This window comes from Rutilus rutilus, assembly GCF_951802725.1.
Source record: "Rutilus rutilus genome assembly, chromosome: 20".
Classification (NCBI taxonomy): Eukaryota; Metazoa; Chordata; class Actinopteri; order Cypriniformes; family Leuciscidae; genus Rutilus; species Rutilus rutilus.
This window is the reverse complement of record NC_140225.1, coordinates 31078890-31095960: the sequence shown is the minus strand read 5'-3', so window position 1 is coordinate 31095960 and position 17071 is coordinate 31078890. Positions and strand designations below refer to the sequence as shown.

At 39.0% G+C, this 17071-nt stretch overlaps 1 protein-coding gene across 1 annotated transcript in view; it reads right to left on the bottom strand.

Annotated features, from left to right (window-relative positions):
• prkn (parkin RBR E3 ubiquitin protein ligase) overlaps window positions 1-17071 on the bottom strand; it is a 164366-nt gene that overhangs the window by 137947 nt on the left and 9348 nt on the right. The window lies entirely within an intron of this gene.

The following is a 17071-nucleotide window of genomic DNA, read 5'->3' as shown; positions in this document are numbered from 1 at the left end:
CCGGTGTAAACACAACTTCATTGATAAAATTATCCCACCATGCGCTGGTTCTTCCCGGGTTAACCCAAAACCGTGTACACGGTTGATACCGGGAATTGTCAAACGTAAACTATTTTATCGGAATTGTCAGTTGCACACGGGAATTGTCGCATTGTCACTATTTTACCGGGAATTGTCACAGATCACTCGAATAATAGCTTGCCTCCGGCGCATGTAGGCAGTTAGCATTGTAAAATGCAGAATTTACTTGCACAACAGCTGCTAGAAAAGATATAGCCTACGCCATGATGACTGATGACACCCAATCATAGATCCGAGCGTGAGCCGTCCACACTAAAACGCCCTCCGGAGATTCAAAACGAAAAACGGGTCGGCAGTGTTTCTAAACTTCTCCGTTTTGGGTCTCCGTTTTTGCCGTTTTAGTGTGGACGGGAGGTGCAAACGTAGCAAAAGGTCTCCGTTTGTAAACGAAAACGCAGTAGTGTGGACGGGGCCTAAGATGGTGGACTGTGTACAGGTCACTCAGGGGAGGAGCTAAGCTCATAGCCATAGGGCCAATTCCATCGCCAGTCGTGGGCGGGGCCTGTTCTACAGTGACATCACAATAGAGTGGTGCAGGTATGACGTCAGAACCCGGAAGACTACTTCGCCGCTGCTTCCTTCGAGATTTTCCTATGGGGTCTTATAATGGTTTTGTTCTACAACATAAATTACACACACCCATATCGAAAAAAGGCTTTATTTTACTCATCAATTCAAAAACCCTATTATAAACTCCCAAAGGAAAATCTCAAAGGAACCAGCAACGAATTAGACTTCCGGGTTCTGACGTCATACCTGCATCACTCTATGTATGCATTCCTGAAGAGCTCATTTTGAAACACTGTTTCTTATTTATGAGGAAAATAAAAAATGGAATGGATGGATTTTTAGCATAATAGGGTGGTTGTGTACACACACACTGCAGATTATGTTCAAAACGTTTTAAGTCATAAAACTTTCTGCTAAAACATTCTGTTTATTTCCAGGATTTAAATACAATTTTGGAATCCCAGATTTCTGATGTGGACCCAGACTTTTAGGCCTTGTTTACACTGGGTATTAAGATGCGTTTTGGTCAATCGGATTACAAGTGGACAACGCTAAATACAGGGTCTAAAACGTTTTGACCACTTCCAAAGGTAGTCGAAAACGCATTCGACCAGATTGCATTCATAGTGTAGACGCTCATGTGATCGAATGTGTTCAAACAGCCACAAAAGACGCCTAATCTCCACCTACATTTCTAATGCTTAAAAACATTACGGAAAGCGCGCTAGCTAGACAGGATTTAAACTTTGTCGGCTGGATACCCACATTAGGTTTAAGATGAAAAACGTAGCTTATTTTGTCCATTAGATCAAAATATTTGGAAAAACCCCATATATTTACCCGCCCATAGACCCTCCCCTCAAAGAATACAGGACAGAAGTGGTTGAAAGTGGACAAAAGAGACGGATTAAAACACCAGGTGTAAACGGGAACGTGTCTCCCTCGTCTACTTGTGATCCGATCAACTAAAATGCATCTTAAACATGGCCTTAGACTCGGTGATACATTGTGATTTTGAGTTGAGGTATCCTAATTTCTTTATTCAAATACCATCATGCAAGATCTTTTCATTCAAAGAAACGACAAAATTCAGATGACTTGCACTCAAATGAATCAGCCAGGCCAATGTAATCAGAAGCTGCTGAGGCATGTTTTAAACAGGCATCCAGGTGCTCATCAGTTCAGGTTGAGCAGTATTCGGATTTGGTTATCTTCATGTGGGAAAATGCTGTCTCACACAAGTATGTTAAGCCACACAACAAGGCTGTCATGGTTCAGTGCACATCTTCTGATGTTGGGATATTTTCTCTCATCGAAGTTCCAAAAATGTCCAGCAGAAGCTCTGCCTTCATCTGAATGTCAGGCTGCAGAAATCAAATTTCATCCTCTAGGGCAGATGTGTTTATTTGGAAAGCTGACGCAATGTTTGACGTCTGTGTACAGCTGCTGGAAAATTTGGAGTTCTGGTCATAAAACTGAATCTGATCTGAGCTAAATCGCAAAAATAGACAAATGCAGTCTGCTAAAACAAATAACTGCAGATTGTACGTCTTGAACTAATTTCTAGAGATTCACGTCTACTCAACACAGGGTGCAAATAATTACAACTGGGTGGAAATCAAACCCAATACCTTGACCTTGATGTTGTTGGTCCCAACAAGCTAAATGCAACCAACAAGAACATTAACCCCCAGTTTCGCAGCTCCCATTACGTCTGCTATCTGAGACCTCGTGTCTTGGTTTCACTGGACCATGACAGTGGAAATTGCTTGAACCATCTAAAATAAATTTGTGTTAAGAGTAAACTGAGCACAGGGTGAAGTGAAAAAAAGTGGAGAGATGCATATAGAGTGGGTCTACCAGAACACTAATGCACAGGTAAGGGAAAGTCTTATTGAATCTCACAGAATTTGTTCCTGCAGTTTTAAAAGGATCTCACTGGAAATTGAATCTTTAAAATGTTTGCCTTCAGTTCTGTGAGTGCACTGATTAAACACTTATTTACAGAACGTGATAATTTTGGTTTACTGCAAAATGTCATCCTTACATAAAAAAGAAATGAGCCAATGTGTGAAACCAAGACTTGAAAATGCTAATGCAGAAGACTGTAATTTTCACTTGATATACAAAACTTCTAGGCTTTCTACCGGTGCCCTTCAATAACACCCTGAATTCAGCATGAAGTGAAAAGTAAAACAGTAGTTAGCCTACTTCATGACCTTGAAAGTCCTGGCTTTAAGGCCAGTTCACATCAAGAGCTTGAACTAGAACAATTACTATAAACTTTTAATATGGATTCTAATTATAAGAGACTAGGGAAGGACACATCACAACTAGGCTATAAAGATAACGACACAGAGGAAAAATATATCGTTGGAATCAATTTCAAAGCTTTTTTTTTTCCAGCTGATGAACACTAAAAACACTTGACAGCCAATTAGAATCATCCTGACTTTAAAGAGCTAGAGGATTTAAAGCAGGAGACAACATAACTGAAGTACGTGTTTATAATAAACTGGACTTTATTGTTTGTTGGTATGGATGCTAGTTATCATTCTTGGTGTGAACTGGCCTTTAGAGTAGTGCTTCTCAAACTTTTTGACGCTAAGGCCCTCCTTTGTTTGAGACAATATTCGAAGGCCCTCCAATCTAAGCTGATATTTACCTCCGGTACATATGTTGTAATAAACAGGGATGGATTAACCTGGACTTGGATTTGAATGAGCTGGTCTCAACTACAACACCGGTTATAGGCTTCTTCTGGTTAAAGGTGCAGTAAGCAATTTCTGAGAATCATTATTTAACTGTTGATATTTGACATTAACCCAAACAAACACACCCCTCCCTTCATTGCTCCGCCCCCAAATGCACGAACACACAATGCAAGAGTGGCTGCATCTGAAATCACATACTTATTTACAATATAGTAGACAAAAAAAAAAACAGTAGGGCCTATGTGACAAAAGACATATGTCTGAATTCACAGTCCTCATAAATGAGTAGGCAAAAAGTACATGGATGACCTGTTACTTCTGGCGAGACTCTGAAGTGTGCATACGATGGACACTTTACTTTCCCATGAGGCCACGGGAGAGGATTTATGATTGGCAGTGAAGCGATGTAAATGATCCTGAAGGTCACATGATAATGACAACATGGCGAATGTAGTACGTGCGGATTACATTCATACGTTCTTTTTTAGTAGTCGTAAAGTATTTAATCAAAATAAGTACCTACTCAAGAGAGTATGCGATTTCAGACGCACACAGCTAAAATCACCCTCACCTGAGGCCATCGCCCCATGGTGACCAGGAAGATAATTATAAAATAACTATATTCTGCCAGTAACAGTGAAAACATGCTGGAACTGCTACAACCTTTAAGTTAGGTGTAAGGTTAGGGATGGAGTTTGGCCTTTTAATTGTTTTCATGGAATGTTGTTCCAGGACCAACAAAGGATATTGAACCAGGAACAGGTACTCATGACTAAATCACTTGGTCAAACAATGCTTTATGTTAGCATGTCATATCATGCCCACCTGCTCATTTTGTTATGAAAACAGAAAGACCACACCATTTTATAGTGGAGTAACATGAATTTGAATGAAATGGTCTTTTCTTCAAAGCATGTCTTATTATCTGTGTATGTGGTCACAACATAACGAAATCTGCAACCAACCGCCAGTAGCGAGCACATTCCCTGAATGACTAAAGAAAACGACTCTTCTTAGCAGCTTAGAAAGAAAAAAATCTACCTGCCAGCCATCTTATAATGAAATGTGTGTTATTTACAGATAACATGCCGAGACTGTAATGCCCGAGAAAGCAGAGAGAATAAAAGAGCGCAAGATAGACGAGGCAGAGTGCTGTCAATCAAAAGAGGGGTGACCGGGGTTTCATGACCAGCCAATGATTTGTGTCCGCCTGGAGTGGCAGACGGCCAGATCAATCTAGGCCGCACACAGCCGGTAATATGAAGACAGATTGGCTTAATTCTGTACTGCAGCATCTGAGAGAAATGGAGTCTGGGGACTCTTTAGCGCTGGAGCCAGACAGAACCAAGGAGGAGAAGAAAAGGAGACAGAAAGGAGGCAGGGTCAGAAGAATGTTTTACGAAGGGAGAGATGTAAATGTGAAACCCAAGAGAATGGGGAAGACTTGAAAGTTTGGACAGAGATGGCTCCTCATGTTCTAGGGATAAATCAGCAGGGTCAACTAGTGGATTAGTCTTCTAACACCTGACTAGCTCATCTCAAGGATGTCTATAATACATTAAAGTGATAGTTCACTCAAAAAATTTAAATTCTGTCATTTATTCACCCTCATGTCCTTCCAAACCCATAAGACTTTAGACCATAACACAAATGAAGACATTTTTAAAGAAACCTGAGAAATTTCCATCTCTCTATTGAAAGCTCAAGCAATCAAAGCGTTGACACTTTAAAAGGCTTGTAAAGACATAGTAAAAGGACATTAAATATGGTAAACAAATGCGTTTCTGTAACGCAAAAGAACAAAGCTCTTAGTTTCTTGCGGAAGCGTGTTTGTGTGAAATGCAAGAACAAACCTCATTGGTTCTTGTGCATTTTGTTGAGCAATGTTTATATATATTAAAAAAATGCCTAAATGAAATAATATAAACAAACGTGATGCTTCAGAACACTTGGATTCATATGAGTTACTTTTAGGATATCTTTCTGAACTTTTTGATGTGTCAAAGTTATGATGGACTTTCAGTAAAGGTACAGAAATCTCTCAGGTGTCATTAAAGATATCTTAACTTGCGTTTCAAATATGAACAAAAGTCTTATGGTCAAAGAGGAACAAAAGTCTTATTTTGGGGTGAACTAACTCTTTAAGACAGCCATCCTCAACTGCAGTCAGGGACCCCAAAATTCGCTTCCAGACTAGCCAATAAGAAAATCATGACAAAATTATGTTATGGCAAGTTAATTGACTGAAGGCACAAAAAGAACAGAATATTTTGATTGTTTGTAATTTAACTTTTAATACCTTTTTTTAGCAGTGGTGTATTAAAGCGGATCAATTAAGAAGCACAACGTCTTGGATATGGTTTTAGCGAGCTGAACGTTCAGTTTGCTAACAGTCTCCCATGCTGTCAGAACAGTAAAACTCTTTTAGAAGTTGCATCTCTAAATTCATCCACTTTAAAGCACAGCTGCTACAGCAATGAACGCACCGCTTTCATTACAGATCCACCATCTTCAACAATAAATGTCAGGACACTAACTGTTAGACTTTAAAACGCCTGCTGCTAGCAATGTTCCTGTTACTATGCATAAGTCTTCTAATTTTTAGGAGGATTATAAAAGTTTTGTGCAATAAAAAATAAATATTTAGCTTATATATTTGGGTTAATGACATTACTGTCGATTTTGTCAGATCCAATAATTTATTTAAAAATAAATGCACATTTTATTTTATTTTGGGGGACGTACAGTGAGGAAAATAAGTATTTGAACACCCTGCTATTTTGCAAGTTCTCCCACTTAGAAATCATGGAGGGGTCTGAAATTGTCATCGTAGGTGCATGTCCACTGTGAGAGACATAATCAAAAAAAAAAAAATCCAGAAATCACAATGTATGATTTTTTAACTATTTATTTGTATGATACAGCTGCAAATAAGTATTTGAACACCTGAGAAAATCAATGTTAATATTTGGTACAGTAGCCTTTGTTTGCAATTACAGAGGTCAAACGTTTCCTGTAGTTTTTCACCAGGTTTGCACACACTGCAGGAGGGATTTTGGCCCACTCCTCCACACAGATCTTCTCTAGATCAGTCAGGTTTCTGGGCTGTCGCTGAGAAACACGGAGTTTGAGCTCCCTCCAAAGATTCTCTATTGGGTTTAGGTCTGGAGACTGGCTAGGCCACGCCAGAACCTTGATATGCTTCTTACAGAGCCACTCCTTGGTTATCCTGGCTGTGTGCTTCGGGTCACTGTCATGTTGGAAGACCCAGCCTCGACCCATCTTCAATGCTCTAACTGAGGGAAGGAGGTTGTTCCACAAAATCTCGCAATACATGGCCCCGGTCATCCTCTCCTTAATACAGTGCAGTCGCCCTGTCCCATGTGCAGAAAAACACCCCCAAAGCATGATGCTACCACCCCCATGCTTCACAGTAGGGATGGTGTTCTTGGGATGGTACTCATCATTCTTCTTCCTCCAAACACGTTTAGTGGAATTATGACCAAAAAGTTCTATTTTGGTCTCATCTGACCACATGACTTTCTCCCATGACTCCTCTGGATCATCCAAATGGTCATTGGCAAACTTAAGACGGGCCTTGACATGTGCTGGTTTAAGCAGGGGAACCTTCCGTGCCATGCATGATTTCGAACCATGACGTCTTAGTGTATTACCAACAGTAACCTTGGAAACGGTGGTCCCAGCTCTTTTCAGGTCATTGACCAGCTCCTCCCGTGTAGCTCTGGGCTGATTTCTCACCTTTCTTAGGATCATTGAGACCCCACGAGGTGAGATCTTGCATGGAGCCCCAGTCCGAGGGAGATTGACAGTCATGTTTAGCTTCTTCCATTTTCTAATGATTGCTCCAACAGTGGACCTTTTTTCACCAAGCTGCTTGGCAATTTCCCCGTAGCCCTTTCCTCCTTGTGGAGGTGTACAATTTTGTCTCTAGTGTCTTTGGACAGCTCTTTGGTCTTGGCCATGTTAGTAGTTGAATTCTTACTGATTGTATGGGGTGGACAGGTGTCTTTATGCAGCTAACGACCTCAAACAGGTGCATCTAATTTAGGATAATAAATGGAGTGGAGGTGGACATTTTAAAGGCAGACTAACAGGTCTTTGAGGATCAGAATTCTAGCTGATAGGCAGGTGTTCAAATACTTATTTGCAGCTGTATCATACAAATAAATAGTTAAAAAATCATATATTGTGATTTCTGGATTTTTTTTTTTTAGATTATGTCTCTCACAGTGGACATGCACCTACGATGACAATTTCAGACCCCTCCATGATTTCTAAGTGGGAGAACTTGCAAAATAGCAGGGTGTTCAAATACTTATTTTCCTCACTGTATATAAGTCAGTGTGATGCTCCGTCCAGGTGTTTTGTTGTTTTGTTTTTCTACAAGAATTTGGGCTGTGTGCACACCCTCTAAGAAACACCTCTGATCGGGGTCTGATGGACCCTAATTAACAAGACTTCCTTGAGACAGACTAATGGACTGCTTCATTGACTAACCCACTGCCCTAGTCGATTTAGAAAATATGTCGTTTTGCACATCCCTATAATGTTCATGGAAATAAGAAGGTGATTACTGTAAAAACACCTTAGGAACAACAGCTGACATTGCAGGCCACTTTCCCTGGGCTCAGGTCGGTCTACTTGCCATTGATTAGCAATAAAGCACCGCTACAGCGCTGACAAAAGCACCATAAAATACTGCCAACTCCATTGCCTTTAATTTCCCCTACCATAACAATAAAGAAGATTGATTCTTCCATTCCAGAACTCCGTTTGAGCAATTAAGAGAACAAATACTACTGTAAGGCTTTTTCATTCCCTGCCTCTCGACTTTTAGTGATATGACTGGAAGGACAAAAATAGGCAGCGTTGTTTGGGCCACAACTCAGTGGTAGTGACACAGAACTACCGACCGTATAGTGCTATCTATCCATCCACATGGAAGGGAAGGAGGAGGGTGGAGGAGAAACGGGGAAAGGGAGCAAAAGGCCCGCGGCACTGTCTAGAGGAGAGTTATCCGCAGACCAATGGCCAAATTGATTCCGTCGAGCGCTGTTCATCAGGCGCACAGCGGCACTAGGAAATATTCCCTCCTCCATCCGTCCTCTCCTATTAGCACAGTGGACGAGTAATTTTTCTCTGGAAAGAGCTAATGGAAACATGCAGTAAATCACCACTTAAAGGTGCATAAAAATGTACAACTTCAGCTATGATAAAATTGGATAAATCTATATAGGAAAAGTGTTGAAACAATTGATCATTTAATTACAAATGACACACTGTAGCTTAATTGTTTTAATTAATTATAGTTATTGTTCAAGTTATCTGTGAATCTGTGTGTCACACCAAGGATGATTAATCCAAGCAATTACATCATTACCGCATGGAGCAATCTGATTGGCCTCTGCTGATCCTGCAGCCAATGAGATTGCTTGCTCAACATTTAAATAGTCTGGTTCAGTGTTTGCTGTAAACTAGGCCTGCAGTGCTGAACCCCTCCACCTCCCCCAGCTCCACCTGCTTAGATCTGCAACGGGACTATGTGTGTCTATGCAGCAGCAGCAGCAGCAGTGTTGGGGAAAGTTTCTTTTAAAAGTAATGTGTTAGAATACTTTTTATGGAAATACTTTTTTTTATCTTTGGCAAATGTAAAGATGCTTGCACACCAAAAGTGAAATGAATAAGCTTCAGGCTGAAGGAAATGCAAACTCACGCCTGTCCAGTAGAGGGCGCAGCTCAAACAAACCTTTCAGATGCGCTGCCATTCTGGATTGCAGAAGAATAGGACACGGGAGGAGAAAGTTCAACACTCTTACTTCAGCAATAAAAAAAGGAAACAGATATGTGATGCTTAACTAGTCATTTTTGCTTATTCGTATGGTTGAACTGGATCATCAAAGGTAAGCAGCAAAGACATTGGTTAATAAAGTGAGATTATATGTGTTATTTAACATTCTTGCAGGTTTGCATAATATTCTGAGTTTGCATATCTCTCATGGACAGATGTCAGTCTATAAACTTGTGTTACTTATTTAAAAAAGTAACTCAGATATTTTGTTATAAATTTAAAAGTAATGCGATACTTTAGTTACTTAAAGTAATCAGATTACATAACTCGCGTTACTTGTATATGTGTTACCTCCAACACTGAGCATCATGTGTGAACCTGCACTAGCGAATCACACATGAATCCTCTGCATGAGGAATGAGAGACCTGCATGGTGAAACATGGGTGAAATCAAACCAGGGTTCGTACCAAGCCATTGAAGCAAGTGTGAAAAAAGCCTCAAAGTCTAAAATGATGTCACAGGCCATTCGGCTGAGATCTGTGTCCCCGGCTGGTCCCTCAAATCAGATTATGAACATCCCTGATTCGCCTTGACATCTACTGACCTCGTCTCTGTGAAGATAAATTCATATACTGCTGTTGGAGGCAATAAACTGACAGGCGGACCAAATGGTGTTGATGATTTTGGACACAAGAGCGTGACTGTCTGTCTGTCATGGCCCATCACTGAGGCACAGGTTGAGCAGAAAGGCACATCATTAACAATGGTAATTAGGCAGTGAGACTCGACCTGTGCCGGTGGCACCGGGGCCAGCACACCTGAGGGACACTGGCTTCAGCCCACCAGACACTTATAAACCAGATAGATGCAAAACGATCAAGCACTTAAAACAAGAAGGATGAGGCAATATAAAAAGGAAAAGCTAGGATGAAATTGAAAATGCTAGATTCGGTTCAAGAGCTCTACATGAAAAATGCATTGTTTATTTAGCATTAAGCTGCAGTCTCTTTAAAGTAAGTGTTCTGTTTGCCTGAATCCAAGAGGTCTGAGAGTTAAAAGCACTGCACAAGTGCTCTTAAAAACAACCAGCCTACTAAAATAAATACATCAAAAAGTCTCCATCTGTCTATTTCTATCTGCATACACTATCGTTCAAAGGTTTGTCAGTAATATATATTTTTTTTTTTTTACAGAAAATTATGATTATAATGCTTATTAAGATTCTTATGCTCACCAAGGCTGCATTTATTTAATTATAATAACAGTAAACAACATTTTGCAATATAAATAACTGTTATATTTCTATAAATTTGTTATAAAAATGTTACAGGAATACATTTAAAATGTAATTTATTTCTGTGACCAAAGCTGAATTTTCAGCATCATAACTCCTGTCTTCAGTGTCAGAAATCATTCTAATATGATGATATTTCTGTATCACGTTTGATCCATTTAAAGTGTCCTTCCTATCCATTTCTTTTTAAGAAAATCTAACTCTTTTTCTGCATCTACAGTATTTATATAACTACTGAATATATGTTCTATAAAAATGGAAGGAAAAATATTTTCTTTGGTGTATTTATATATCCTGTTTTATAAGCATATACTGTAAGTTTTTAAGTATGACAGAATAAACTGAGTGAAATGTGTCACATTTATCAATCATTTGTTATGAATAATTGGTTCAAAGTTCCGAATTAAAATGATATGAAGTATTTAATTCATTTGATATTTATTTATTTATAAAAAAATTACATGTGATACCGTTATTGTGAAGATTTTGGCCTGTATGTACTGCTCTTCTAATCTTTTCTCTAGTTTTTTTTCCCCATTTTGTGATTTATTCCCAGCGAGAAATGTTTCACCTGCGTCCTTTACGTCAGGCCTGGGGCGGCTGCCGCCATCTCACATTTGCATGAGTCTGTGTAACCAATTCCAATTTCAGGCAGAATTTGTTTTCCAGACCCCATCCTCAAGTTTTAATTATAAAGTGAGGTATTCAGAGAAGCAGCCCAGCGTGTTTCAGGTGGCTATTCACACACCGGCACAACTGAACCATGAAATTATTCCTAGGTCTAATCATTGACTAAACAATAAAACATTAATTCAGGGAAAATGGATCAAAGTGAGGTGTTTCAAGAATGGGATTGGGGTCCTAAGAGCAAGAGAGGGAAAACGCATTAGTCCTGCAGTGAGACTATACACACACAAATTGTAGGTATTTTAGAGACACTGCCCAAGAATGAAGGTTTTGTGCTTGGTAGAAACATGAAGATTACTAAGCGTTTCAAATGTCAAAGTGGAATATGTGACCAAAAATACATAGAATTTAATCACCCTCATGTCGTTCTAAACCTGCATTACTTCCACTGAGCACGAAATAGACGCTGAACACAGTAAAAATGACAAATTTCAGCCCTCCAAAACCGAAAAAGGCTTTTTCAGACGAAAAATTTCAGCAGCCGAAATTTCGGTGCATCTCTAACAGAAATTTTAAAGAATGTCCTGGATGCTCTTTTCCATACAATTACAATTAACGGAGACTTGATCCTTCAAGCTTTCCATCTGATAATCGTCCCCTTTTACCTAATTTTGGAGCTCATTTACATTAATTTCAGTAAAAATAGTGACCAATAACACGCTGCATTTTCTTTATTTACTATATAGGATTATATATATATATTTATATAATAAAAATTCATTTCAGAGACATCTATTGGATCAATACACCTCTTCTACAATGAACATGTTTTTAATTTCAGAATTATAATTCATTTTGACATTTTTTTGGGAGTCAAAAAAGGTCAGGGTGACATTGTCCTGATATTATAAAAAAAAGATACAAGCCTCCTCAAAAGAATGACATTTCTCTTATAAAAGAAATCTTCGCAGCTCATTAATTTCTGAAAAACGTTCAGTCTCCCCGGTCACAGTGGAAAACAACACGCACTGTATTGTGTTCACGCACAAGGGTTTAAGCTGTCCTTTTATGCTGTCATTTACCGCAAGACACTCAGGCACGATGCACGTATTCCATTATCCAGAAAGCGCTGCAATGAATGACAGCATTCAGGACATAAACGACCTTGTAGACCCTTAAAAGTGGCCTAATGATAGACTTTAAGCTCGGGCGACAAACATATCGGTGCAAATCCACTGACCCTGTACTAGTATTGACTGACAGCAGTGCAGTCATTATCCTGTTCAATTTCAGCAATAGCTCTGCAATGTGCGGGGGTAATTAGATAGCAGCACTTGCACTCTGCTGTTGTGGTATCTACCCCTTTACTCACTTTCTCCAACCTATGCTATTTATTGCCACTCTTTGCTTTCAGCGTCTCCATCCATTTCTCTGATTCTCATGACAGCTCGCTTGGAGATATGAAAACCTGTGATTGACACACCAATTTCCTTTCTGCCAGCACACGCCAAAGCTACGATTTCTCAAAGTCTCTTCTTTTTCTGAGCCTCGGGTGGAACCAATAAGCGGAAATATGACTGAAAAGACATATCAGGCTTCAGATAAAGAGCTAAAAGAGCTCCCGAATGTTAATATGTGATTAAAATACGCTATTTGAATTCCCTCTTGGCAGCCTGAAAAGCAGTAAATAGTCTGGCCTTAAATCTCAAATTTGTTCTCTTAAAAGGTCATCGGGTTAGAAAAAGCTCTGAAATGTCGAAAGATGTAAATGGAAAATTAGTCATTTCCATGTTCAGCGGGAAATGAACTGACTTTCTATGAAAGGAATATAAAGAGTTCTGCGCCAGAGAGAAATAGCTTGCGTTTGAAAATGAAGATTGTCTATCACCCTTGGATTTTAACCTTTAACCCAAAACCTCACTTGATAATTACACGCTCTCCTGATGCACATACCATCAGTCCTAAACAGCATGAGATTAAGATTACCTTTTCAAAGAAGGAACTCGTGCTTGCTAATCACTGCCAATTAGATGTCGACATTTACCGACAACGATAACTAGGTTGGCCCATGCTGGGGTGCGTTTCCCGTACAACTATATAGCTCGCTGCTTAACTACCATAGTACGATGCATCGTTGGAGAAATCAACTAGCTAGTCACGACTGTTTCCCGAAACCGTATGTCGCAAAGTATCGTTCAACCACGTTGGTTTATGACGTCTCGCACGTGGTGGACTAATAACTTATTTTAATTAATCTGTTTGAGATCGAATTAACGCTAGATTTTGTCATATAAGTTACAGGCATGGCATCTGAAGACCATTTCTAATTTTTCTCTCAGTTATTTTGCTTTATTACCAGACTCAATATTTGGCTCGTTCTTACATAGTAGAGCACGTTCGCACATGCGCAGTCTTCAAAAACGGTGCTTAAAATCTCTCGACAAACTAAAAGACGTAAATTACATTTGGATGTATTCTAAATAAATAACACGGGTTGTACTGAATGTCAGCTTGCTTATTTTGCTAAAGATAAGGATTTATTCAGTCTACATCTCATGTAAACTAGAAACTATGCTTCTAACCACAGCTCGAGAGTTTCGGGAAACGATGGTTTCGGGAAACACCAAATCGTTGAACTATGCTGATAACGACGGAACTTGCGACCATAGTTGGCTAACGATGCTTTCGGGAAACGCACCCCTGGCCGGTAACCGATTAATCAACCGATAATTTTTTTTACAATAGATACTTAATGAAAACAAACATTACTATGCAAGCTTGTTTCCACCACAGAATAAAAACATTTAAGAAGATAAGTGCGACTTTTTATCTCACAATTGCGAGTTCACATCTCGCAATTCTGACTTTATTTCTCAGAATTGCGTGATATAAGGTCAGAATTTCATGTTATAAAGTCAGAACTGCGAGATATAAACTCGCAATTGATTTTTCTCGAGTTTTTATCTCGTATTATTGTCACTGTATAACATATACCATTTCATTGTCTGTTTTAAATCCGCATATAAAGTGTCTTGCGTGTCAAAACAAACTCCACGAGGCGACAGTGATAGTTTATATCTCGCCTCTAGAGGTCGCTCTCGTAAAACCCGGAAAAATATCAGTATCTTGTAATTGTTCCAGAAATCGGTTATCGGTGCCGAATAATCGGCAAAAAGCGATCAATCACTCGACCTCTACTGCTAATACTGCCAACAGCCTCTTACTGTTGGAGTTTGTGATGGTTTTCTTGTGACTTTATTCAGTTTCCGACAAATGTACAAACCTCAAAGTTGAGTACAAATTAATTTTATGGTAATGAATTTAGGTAGATACTTGCATTTGAATGCAAATTGAAACAGAATGTGACTAGGGGCTCTGTGGCATAGATATGCTTAGATTGTGCATTAGAAACTGTTGCTAATTAACGCAATGATCATTTTATGTAAAGTCCAGCCTGATTACTTGAGGCTTATTACTGGAGGCTAATTAAAGCAGTGGGACTAGTGATCATGAACGCCACAGGCCGAATCTGTGCAATCCGAAAATATTCATAATATAATATAGAGCAGTACAAACACCTGCACATCTGACACCTGGTTAAAACTTATAAATAACACCATAATAACCTCAGATAAAAACCTTATAGGCAAATGATGCTTCAGACTGCTATTTTCGTTTATGTCCGTGTAAATACATCGAGAAAAATGTTGCGTTCAAACAGGACATGTTCTTGCATTCTGTGTGTGTGTGTGTGTGTGTGTGTGTGTGTGTGTGTGTGTGTGTGTGTGTGTGTGTGTGTGTGTGTGTGTGTGTGTGTGTGTGTGTGTGTGTGTGTGTGTTTGTTTTTCTTGGCATGGCATTTATGAAATGGAAAATGAAAGTCATTTTAGTCCCGTCTAAAATCGTTCAAGTGCACATTGCACAATTATGATTTCTGAACAAGTAGAACTTCTTATTAAATTGACTAGGGTCATGCAGATGTTGTAGACGTCCACTTAGACTTGTAGAAGTCCAGTCAAGTAACATCATTAAAAATTCATGAGCCCCAATTGCACCAGATTCTTTAATTCACCAACTGATCAGTGAAAAAATATCTGTCTTTTAGCAAATAAGTTACTTAATGCCAAGTAATGTCATTAATATTCATGAGCAAAGCAGACACAGCGTAGATTAGAAGGACATCTTCAATTAAAAAACAATGTGAGGTAGTTTATGTGCACCTCAGAACGTTAGTTATGAAGTTTGATTAAAGTATTTTCATATATATTTGAATGTTCATGAATGTGAATTTTCATATAATGAGAATTATATGCTTCATAGCACTTTATATTAGTTTTCATTTGTCAAAATGTATTTTAGTTATTTGGTCAGTTAAAGCTGCTGCACATATTTAAGATAAAAAAAGATACAAGCAATGCATATATATACTTTGTGAATATAATTTTTTTCTGTAGTCACCGTTAATCGTTCAAAAGTTTGGGGTCGGTAAGATTTTTTACAATGTTTTTGAAACAAGCCAATTGTGCTCACCAAGGCTGCATTTATTTGATCCAAATACGGTAAGAGCAATAATACTATTAATAACATTTATTCCTGTGATCAAAGCTGAATTTTCAGCATCATTGCTCCAGTCTTCAGTGTCACATGATTCTTCAGAAATCACTTTAATATGATGATTTGCTGCTCAAGAAACATTTCTGATTATTATCAATGTTGAAATCAATGTTTTTTCAGGAATTTTTGATGAAAGTCCAAAAGAACAGCATTTATTTAAAATAGAAATAAATCTTTTGCAACATATATACATGTATTTACTGTCAATTGTGATCAATTTAATGCATCCTTGCTGAAAAACTTTAACTCTGCCCCTACATTTTTGACTGTGCCTCATGAACATAAATGTTACTGTAAAGCCCTATATTTGTTTATTCACATAACAATGTCACTCATAAATTGCTCCTTAATTGCAAATTGCACATTGATAATCTGATATTTGAATAGACAATTCATTATATGCAGTGGTCTCACGATCTATTACTGCTACAATACAGGCACATTGTCTTCCTACATATTCCAACATATACTTTCAACTCCCCACCCAGTGAAGTAGAAAGTTTGCATAAGATAAAAGCATGCAAATAGAGACGCGTGCAGCTTGAGTCCACTGCTGTTCTGTGGCCCTCACGTCCTAAAATAGCATTCCTAATACAGTACATGCCAACTTCAAGATTTAAGATTCAGATTCAGTTATGAGCAGCAGCCTCAACAGATCTACACAGAGGCTCCGAGTGTAATGCAATGTATATGATGGTCTGAGTGCTGACAGCGAGAGAAAATGCTGCGTCAAAAAAACGTTCCACTTTGGACACGGAGAAAAAGAGGTAAGACGAATGTGGATACATATTAAAGCAAATTATTCTTTGCCCACAGTCAGTCTGGAGGCAGGAAAGACACTTAACTGCAAAAATCAATAGCAATTTATTCTCTCCTTGGACTCCAAACACAGCGAGTAAATAATCCTGTCCCTTTGCACTGCCGTCCCGAGAGAGGACCAACACGGCGCTCTCTCTCTCTCTCGGACTGAGTTTATAAGCAGACCCTCCTGACCCCCTGATCACTTCCACTTTGGACAGATATCCACTGTCAATCTGTCTCTATCCGTCTCCACCAGAGGACAGCACAGGAAAAACATTAGCGCTGAACCCAATATACAAACCCTTTACTTTACCTGTGTTTCTGTCCAGGGTCTATAGTGGGGTTGACTTTCCCCTGATAGAATCTGCTTTGGGGACGGTACTGCAAACCTCAAATGGCTTTTACAACAAAATATGATTGTTATGAGAAGCGCACACAGTATTATCCCATCTTAAAAATGCAGCAAGCAATATTTTTTGGTATATTGCACATTACATGTCCCTACTGCCTGACAGATATCCCTGAAATAGCTGTCCTGAGACATCGGTCTCTATAACAGCCTTGTAAACAGCACGGAAGAGTCAGGGAGCAGCTAGCTTGTTTGTGTGTTTGTGTGTTTG